Source organism: Dromiciops gliroides, chromosome 4 (genome assembly GCF_019393635.1).
Source record: "Dromiciops gliroides isolate mDroGli1 chromosome 4, mDroGli1.pri, whole genome shotgun sequence".
NCBI lineage: Eukaryota > Metazoa > Chordata > Mammalia > Microbiotheria > Microbiotheriidae > Dromiciops > Dromiciops gliroides.
Window position 1 is genome coordinate 414,415,647 of NC_057864.1, and position 9,912 is coordinate 414,425,558.

The following is a 9,912-nucleotide window of genomic DNA, read 5'->3' on the forward strand; positions in this document are numbered from 1 at the left end:
TTAAAGCCCCAGTTGTATTTAATAATTAATATTTTTTACAAAATGACATTTACTTTTATTTTGAAAATACATTTTATTAATGTCTTCTGCCTTTGCATCAGTCATTTCAACTTTCACCTTTCAGATTAATCTCATTGTGATTAAAAAGACATCAGAACAAAGTAAAAACTTCCAATACGGTGACATCTGAAAGGACAGTATAGTCCTCCACAGTATTGTGGAGAGATATGGGTCTGTTTTCCTTCTCCCTCACTGGTTTTTCAATAACTCAAAACTTGACTTTCTTTTACTGATCTTTTCATTTAAGTGATTGTAGTCATATGGATTGTTCACTTGATATTACCTATCTCCCTGTCAGTTCATGTAAGTCTTCCCATGTTTCTTCAAATTTCTTACTGTACTACAACAGTCTTCCTTTAAAAAAAAATCCTCCTTTTCTCTCTTCTACTATCTTCTGCCCCATTGGGAAAAAAAGAAAAACTTTGTTATTGTTTTTTTTTTTACAAATAGTAATAATCAAGTAAAAGAAATTCTCAAATTGTTCATTTCCAAAATAAAATTTGTCTTAATTTGCACTGATTCTATCATCTACCTCTCTATTGAACATAGGTAGTAGCATGTTTCATCAAGAATCCTCTGGAATTGTGGTTTTTCATTGTACTGATTATAGATCCCAAGTCTTTTGAAGTTGTTTATCTTTACATTATGGTTGTTATTGATTTCATTCTGCATCAGTTCATACAATTCTTCCCAGGTTTTTCTGAAAACGAGCTTCTTTATCATTTTTTTTTTTCTTTTTTGCTGGGCAATGAGGGTCAAGTGACTTGCCCAAGGTCACACAGTTAAGTGTGAAGTGTCTGAGGTCGGATTTGAACTCAGGTCATCCCAAATCCAGGGCTGGTGCTTTATCCACTGCACCACCTAGCTGCCCCTTCATCATTTCTTACAATATTATTCTCTCACATTCATATACTATAACTTGTTCAGCCATTCTTCAACTGATGGTTTGGGGTTTTTTTAGCAATTCTTTGCTACTGCAAAAATATCTGTTATAAATAATTTTGTACATATGAATCCTTTTCCTCTTTCTTTGATCTCTTTGGAGTATAGATGTAGTAGTAATATCACTGAATCAAAAATTATGCACAGATTTAGTGGCTTTGTGGGGATATTTGCAAATTGCTCTCTAGAATGTCCAGATTATGTTACATCTTCACTAATGTTCCTGTTTTCCCATAGCACTTCCAACATTTGTTTTCCTTTTTATCAACTTTGTCAGTGTGGTGGTTGGGTTAGAATTTTAATTTGCATTTCTTTAATTATTAATAATTTAACGCATTTTTTCATATGGCTATTGACAACTTGGATTTCTTCTGGCTATTCATATCCTTTGACCATTTATCATTTGGGGAATGGCTCTTAACCTTCTAGATTTGTATATCTTAGAAATGAAACTTTTATCAGAGAAACTTGCTGCAAAAATTTTTGTTTCTTATATCTGCTTTTCTAATTGTAGCTATATTGCTTTTGCTTATGCAAAACCTTTTTAATTTTATGTAACTAAAATTGTCTACCTTCTGTGATCCTCTTGATCATTTGGTCATGAACTCTTCCCCTATTCATAGATCTAACAGATAATTTCTTCCTTGTTTCTCCAATTTTCTCATGATGTCACTCTTCATGGCTAACTCATAGACCCATTTGGAGCTTATCTTGGTATATGGTATGAGGTATTGGTCAAGGCCTAGTTTCTTTGAGAATATTTTACAGTTTTTCTAGTAGTTTTTGTTCAATAGTGAATTCTTACCCCAATACCGTGGATCTTTGGGTTTTAGCACAATGCTATTGTGCTCATTTACTTCTATATATTTGTTCTCATGAACTTCTTTATTTCTTAACTATACATAATTGCTTTGTTGTATAGTTTGAGATCCAGTACTGCTAAGCCTTTTTCCTTCCCACTTTTTTTTCCATTAATTCGATTGAGATTACAGATGTTTTGTTCCTCCAAATGAATTTTGTTATCATTTTTTTCTAGCTCTGTAAAGTAGTCCATTAATAGTTTGGTATGTTACTTAATGAACAAATTAATTTCAGTAGCATTGCCATTTTTATTATATTGGTTTGGCCTATCCATGAGCAATTAAAATTTCTCCAGTTATGTCTTCATTTGTGTAGAAGGTATTTTATACTTGTGAGAAAATAATTATAAATTTAATTAATTAAAATTAAACATTAATTAAATTAAATAATGTTTAATATCAATATGTGGGGGGAGACCTAGTTTTAGCCCTTTCTCCCCCCTCCTCACTGTAAGGGCCAAATTAAATATGGCGGAATTAATTGGGCAGCTTGCTGTAATATTGAACTAAGAAAGGAGATTAACAGCCTCTTCTTCTTCTGAACTCTGTCAATTCTTTACTGGTATATATGATATTAATAATAAATACTGCCAAAATGGGTGCAATGGCCATTAATATATATGTAGCAATAATTTTAGAAAACATAGTGTAGCCACAAATAATTTTTTAAAATGCATACTTGTGTTCATATAGTTCCTTGTGTGTGTCTTGGCAGGTAGGTTTCTAAGTATTTTACATTTTTTTTTGCTGAGGCAATTGGGGTTAAGTGACTTGCCCAAGGTCACACAGCTAGTAAGTGTTAAGTGTCTGAGGCCGGATTTGAACTCAGGTACTCCTGACTCCAGGGCCAGTGCTCTATCCACTGCGCCACCTAGCTGCCCCTACATTTTTAATTTTACATTTTCTGTATTTTATTTTAAATGGAAATTCTCCTATCTCTTCCTACTAGGTTTTGTGTTAAACATTATTTGTGGTAAAGATTAATATTGCAGTTTTTAGCTGACTCATTTTGGAGGGGCCATACCTGGCCCACCCCGAGGTTATGTATGCTACTGAGGTCAGAAGGAGAACTCTCCATAGGCAGTTTTTTTTTAATGACCTCCCCTTTTGGGGGAGGAAAGATTGAACTCTCCCTGAAGGGAGGCAGAGGGTGCTTCCAGAACACTAGGCGTCTTCTGGAACGCAGTCTCTCTGTCTGGCAACTCCCCTTGCAGTGGCACAAGTTCTGTCTGTCTCAGGCGACTGCTGTTCTGGTGGCTTGAGCAACTGTAGACTTCCAGGCTTTGGTGAGTTAATTATGGAAAACCCTAAATTCTTTTGAACTAGCTTAATTGGAAACAGTCTGAAGATTGAATAGGTTAAGTTTAGAGTTAAGAGTATTTATCTGTATTTCTATTTTCCTATTTCCTTATCTTCGATTTTTTATTAGTTTCACCTTTGTTGTTTAATCAATTTCCAAGTAATAAAATCTGATCCTCTTGTGAACTAAAGTTTAGAGGCTCCTTTCTTATTGGCCTGGGAGAAATATCTAAAAAGGGAAGTTCAGAGGGGAGGGTGAACCTAAAAGGTCCCTCATATTTCCGGGACCCCAATATTAAGGTGAGTCACCCAAATAATGCTCCATATATCAAATTTTGACCCTCACAGTTTTATTGTTATATAAAAATGCTAATGATATATATGAATTTAAATCCTTTAACTTTGCTAAAGTTTGAAATTCTTTCCATTAATTTTTTATTCCTTTTTTTTTTTTTGGCAGGGCAATGATTAAGTGACCTGCCCAGGTCAATTAATTTTTTAGTTAATATTCTAGGGTTCTATAAGTAAACCATAATATCATCTGCAAAAAATTATAATTGTTTTTTCTTTGCTCTACTTATTCCCACAATTAATTTTTCTCATCTTATTTCCATAGCTAACATTTCTAGCATTGTGCTGATTAATAATAATTATAATGGACATCCTTGATTTATTATGCCCCCTTTTGGGACATAGCTCAAGGGTGGAGAGGAGTACTTTTGGTCAAGAGAGAATGGGAGCCCTGAGGGGAATTGTTTGGCAACTCCATTGCCTCTACCCAATCTGGGTCATAGTTCAAGACAGAGAAGGGCACTTTCTGGGAAGAAGGAACAAAAGCCCTTAGGGGCAGTATCACCCTGAGGAATAGTATCAGTTGCAATCTCAAGGGATTAGGGATATTTACAGAGCAAGGACCAGGAAAGCAGTACCCTACCTCTACCTAGATCACCACTTTGGAGGCACCAAAAATTTCCAATTCCATAGAACTAGTTCTAAAAACAGCAATGTGAAAAACACTAAAGCTTGAGACAAAATTGGCCAAATGGAAAAAGAGGTACAAAATCTTACTGAAGAAAACCATTTCTTACAAATTAGAATTGTTCAAGTGGAAGCTTGTTTGACTCCATGAGGCATCAAAAAATAATAAAGCAAGGGGCAGCTAGATGGTGCAGTGGATAGAGCACCAGTCCTGTATTCAGAAGGACATGAGTTCAAAACCGGCCTCAGACCCTTGATACTTACTAGCTGTGTGACCCTGGGCAAGTCATTTAACCCCCACTGTCCCACAAAAAAAAAACACAAAAAAAGAATGATTAGACTACCTGGAAGCAATGATCAAAAAACGAGCCTCCACATTATATTTCAATAAATTATGAAGGAAAACTGCCATGAGATACTAGAATCAGAGGGTAAAATAGAAAGTGATCTATTTAATCTATTAAATCAATGACTAAAAAAGATCCCAAAATGAAAACTGTCAGAAATAGTATAGCCCAAATTCAGAGCTACCAAAGAGAAAATACTTCAAAATAAAATACTCAGATACTGTGGAGCCACAATAAGGATTACACAAGATTTAGCCGCTATCATGTTAAAGGAGTGGAGGGCTTGGAATATGATATTCCCTAAGGAAAAAGAACAGGGATTACAACCAAAAATAACCTAGACAAAAATATTAAAAAAAAAAAGACATTTAATGAAATAGAGGACTTTCAAACATTCCTAATGAAAAGATTAGAGCTAAACAGAAAATTTGACTTTCAAATACAAAACTCAAGAAAAGCATAAAAAGGTAAACATGAAAAAGAAATCATAAGGGATTTAATAAGGTTAAATTGTTTACTTTTCTATATGGGAAGATGATACATGTAACTATCATTACTGGGGCAGTTAGAAGGATTCTATACTGGAAGAGAATGTGGGAGTAAGTTAATTAATTGGGATGATGTAAAAAAAAAATAGACGAGAAAGAAGGATACTGAGGGCAGCTAGGTGGCACAGTGGATAAAGCACTGGCCCTGGATTAAGGAGGACCTGAGTTCAAATCCGGCCTCAGACACTTGACACTTAATAGCTGTGTGATCCTGGGCAAGCCACTTAACCCTCATTTCCCTGCAAAAAAAAAAAAAAAAAGAAAGAAAAAAGAAAAAAAAGAAAGAGCGATACCCTGGGAAAAGGGAAAAGGGAGAGGAAAAATGTGGGAAATTATCTCACATAAAAGAGGTGTGCAAAAGCACTGTAAAAGAGCTTTTACAATAGAGAGTGAAATGGTGGGTAGGGAGGGCAGCCAATGCTTGAATCTCACATCTAAATTGTTTCAATGAGGGAAAATAAAAATATGCAATAGGTAATAGAAATCTATCTTACCTAACAGGGAAGTAGAAGAGGTAAAAGGGGCAGGAGTGAGGTTAGGTGATTAAAGTGAAGGCAAATAAAATAATGGTCGGAAGCAAAACAGACTTTAGAGGAGGTATAATATAAAAAGAAAGAAAAGCATAAAGAGAAGAAAATAGGACAGAGGAAAAAAAATTCAGAGTTAGTACAGAGGTATTCAGCAGAATCCTTAAAGGCAGTTTAAAAGGATTTTCTCCTTTTGGATTACTCTAATATATATTGTTACATAAATGTTCACTCATAAAATCTGAGTTGGAAGGGACTTCAAAGTCTATCCAGTCCAACTGAATCCATCTTTCATACACCTCTGTCAGACTAGTTCTTCTTACAAATATGGATTTGATAATGTCACTCCTGATAAAAATCTTTAGGGTCTACCTTTTGTTTACAGAGTAATCATACTCCTGAAAAAAAAGGGCCAAGGTCTCCCATTGCATCCTGGGCCATTGCCAGTCATCTTGACTTATGTCTTGCCACTGGACTCCAATGACTCTGGAAGAGTGAGTGAGGCTGATGACTTTACATAGCTCTGCCTCACTTCAATTCATTACCAAGTCAAGATATAACCCTTGTGATGTCACTGGTCCTCTTCAAGAATGAAGGTTGAGGGGCAGCTAGGTGGCGCAGTGGATAGAGCACTAGCCCTGGAGTCAGGAGTATCTGAGTTCAAATCCAGGCTCAGATACTTAACACTTACTAGCTGTGTGACCCTGGGCAAGTCACTCAACCCCAATTGCCCCACCCAAAAAAAAAAAAAGAATGAAGGTTGAACAACAAACAGTTGAAAAGATGAACAACTTCAACAGGTGCAGGATATAAAGTAAATTCACATCACCATTTCTATGTACTACCAACAAAACCCAATGACAATAAATAGGGAAATTCCATTTAAAATAACTGTAGACAATATAAAATACTTAGGAATCTACCTGCCAAGACAAACCCAGGGAATATATTAACATAATTACAAAACATTTTTCACACAAATAAAGACAGATCTAAATAGCTGGAGAAGTTCACTCATGGGTATGCCTTAGCAATATAATAAAAATGACAATTCTACATAAGTTAGTTATTCAATGCCTTATCAATAAAACTACAAAGGAATTATTTTATAAAATTAGAAAAATTAATAACAAAATTCATTAAGAAGAACAAAAGGTCAAGAGAAGGGAAATTAATAAAAACAAATGTGAACAAAGACAGCCTAACGCAGATTTCAAATTATATTACAAAGTGGTCATCATTAACACAATCTGGTAAAGAGAATGGTGGATCAGTGGAATAGATTGCATACACAATATACAGTAGCTAATAATCATAGTAATGTAGCATTTGACAAAAATTGCTGGGAAAACTGTTTGGCAGAAACTAGGCATAGATCAACATCTCACACCCCCTACCAAGATAAGGTCAAAATAGATAAATGACTTAGACAATAAGGGTGATATAAATAGGGGAGCATGGAAAAATCTAACTGTCAGATCTATGGATAAAGGAAGAATTTATGATCAAGCAAAAGATAGAGATAATCATGGAAAGAAAATGGATAATTTTGATTACATAAAATTAAAAGGCTTTTGCACAAACAAAACTTAATACAGTCAAAATGAGACAAACTAGGGGAAAAATTTACAGCAAGTTTCTCTGATAAAGGTCTCATTTCTCAAATACATAGGGAACTGAGCCAAATTTATGAAAATAATTATTCCTTAGTAGGTAAATGGTTAAAAGATATGAAGAGGCAGTTTTCAGAAGAATTTAAAGCTATCAATTGTCACATAGGAAAAATGCTCTAAATCACTACTGATTAGAGAAATGCAAATTAAAACAAAGGGCACACATTGTCACTTGGTAATTCTTGAATAACTTTCTCAAGGACTTTAGTCTAAGGTTTTAATCTGTTGAAATGCAAGAATATCCCAGCCTTTCACATCTTGCCTAGGTATGTATCTTTAGTGGAAAAAATATCCCAGACATTGCTCCCTCCCTATGACAGAGTAAAATGCCATTTGGGTCCCTGCAATTTCAGAGTTGCTTCTTTTGATATTGTAAAATATCAAAATATCTAAAAAGGTTCTTTCAAGTTTTTTTCAATAATGTGTCTCTGAAGCCAGCCAGGTCTCTTTTGAAAGAATTTCCTTTCTTTTTTTCCTGCTTAACCTTTGTAGGTTATGACAATGGTAAAATTTGCTTCCTCTGTTGGTGCTTTAATGGCCAGGGCTCCTTCTCTCCATTTCAGTCTCATAGAAGTATCCTCATTAAAAACATTGCTGTTTATCTGACCTGCCCAGATTTTGGCTGATGCAGTTTCTGTCTTTGGAAAATTACAAAGGGAAATTTCATTACTGAAACTTCTACAACATGAATGGATGGCATTTTCTCTCTGCTTGTTGGCTTGACTTATGGAGGTAAGAATCAAGCATGAGAAAATATCTTCCACGTAACTAAGAAATCTGTCATTCTGCAATTTGAGACAAAGCAAACTTGAATGTCTTAAATATTCAGACACTTGAAGTATATAGTAGTGCTAAAAATAGCATGCTTTTTTCTTTCTTTTGTATGTGTGTGTCTCTGAGTTTGGGGTAGAAGATGTCCTGAGCAGGGCCTGATTCTGGCAAATGTGATGCTTCAAGCATCCTAGATCATCTAACAGTTAACAAAAGGTTTACTTAAGTGGGTAAGGGTATTTATTGAGGGCACAGGAATGACTCAGTTGTGCACAGCTTCCTACCTACTATCTAGTGAGGTTAGGACAGGTGCTGCTAAGTCTTCCTGCAGTGACATTTGCATTTAGACTGTAGGAAGCTCTGTCAGTGTTTTGGGACATAATCCCTTAGGATATGTCTCAAGGAAAATTTTAATTCTTTTTTTTTTTTTCTGGTGAGGCAATTGGGGTTAAGTGACTTGCCCAAGGTCACACAGCTAGTAAGTGTCAAGTGTCTGAGGCTAGATTTGAACTCAGGTCCTCCTGATACCAGGGCCAGTGCTCTATCCATTGTACCACCTAGCTACCTCCAATTTTAATTCCTTTTAAAGAAAAAAATAGCCAAGCTGATGTGAGGTAGGGCCTCAGAATATTATTCCAACCCCATTGTATGTAGGAATGTTTATATGTGTGTGCATGCATGTTTATGTGTGTATATATGTGAACAGATATGCACATATATTTCCCCTTTCCCACTACAAATCAAAATTAATCTCTGGTCAATAAAGGCTTTTAGAATTTTCTGTAAGTAGTTATTTGGCCTCACTACAAACCTTCAACAAAAGAAGAAATAGCAATGAGTTTTTGGAAAAACAGTAGCATCCCCAAAGTTTAACCAACAAAAAGGACTTACACAAATCACGTGAATATTATGAAGCTTATGAATTCTCTGTTTCCCTATATCTTGATTAATTGTATATGAGAAGTTCAACCTGCCTGATTTATCTTGTCTTTATTTATCCTGGAGTAAGAGTAATGTATGGGGATGTAAATGGGTGTTGCATTTACTCAATTCAGAAAATGTTTTGTGAGAGTTGGAATGATGCCCCCTGTTCGGAGGAACATTGTGAGCTTTGGTCTGAGGGAAGACCAGGTGGCTTTGGGGTCAGGAAGTCATGTTTGCTCATGGGTTCTGTCAATCAAAGTTGCCAGCTAATTGGCTTGGGGCTGTGTATGTGTCGATGGCCCTGTTTCTGGTTTCGTGGAAGTTTTTGGGGAGAAGCCCAGAAGGAGAGGGCTCTTTTGCCTGGGACCTGGGTTTGAATGGAGATGAGATTCTGGCGCCCTGAAATAGATAGATGAAGGAATCTTGGCCTCTTTCTCTCTCGTCTTCAAATTCTTATATTCCCTAATAAATACTTAAAAGTCTAAACTCTTGCTAAAGCTTCTAATTTATGGTGACAACTCAATAGATTTTTAGACAGTTCAGCTAGAATTTTAGCCCCTTACAGATAGCAACTTTACAGATGTAAGGAAAATATTAGAGTAGTGATTTGATAGGACCCTTAGTCCAAAGTTTCTAAATACTTCCTTCATGGTTGATTTATAATTCTGCTTACTGCTATATGTGGTTGTTTCAAGTATTTCACATGCTCATCTAGGATTAATTTTGTCAGAGAATGTTGCTAATAATTATAATTATAATAATATTATTTATTACAAGTTCAATATAAGTTGACAGTGTGACATAGGAGCCAAAAAAGCTAATATAATATTAAGCTCTTTTAATGAGTGGTATTAGGGTCCAGAATGACAGAGTTGATTGTTTTACTGAAATTTAAGTGTAGGAAATTGGGCCAAATCTGTACTGATCCTACAATAAAACCTGGCGGTTGATGTTTTGAAGCATATATCCATATCAACTTACTT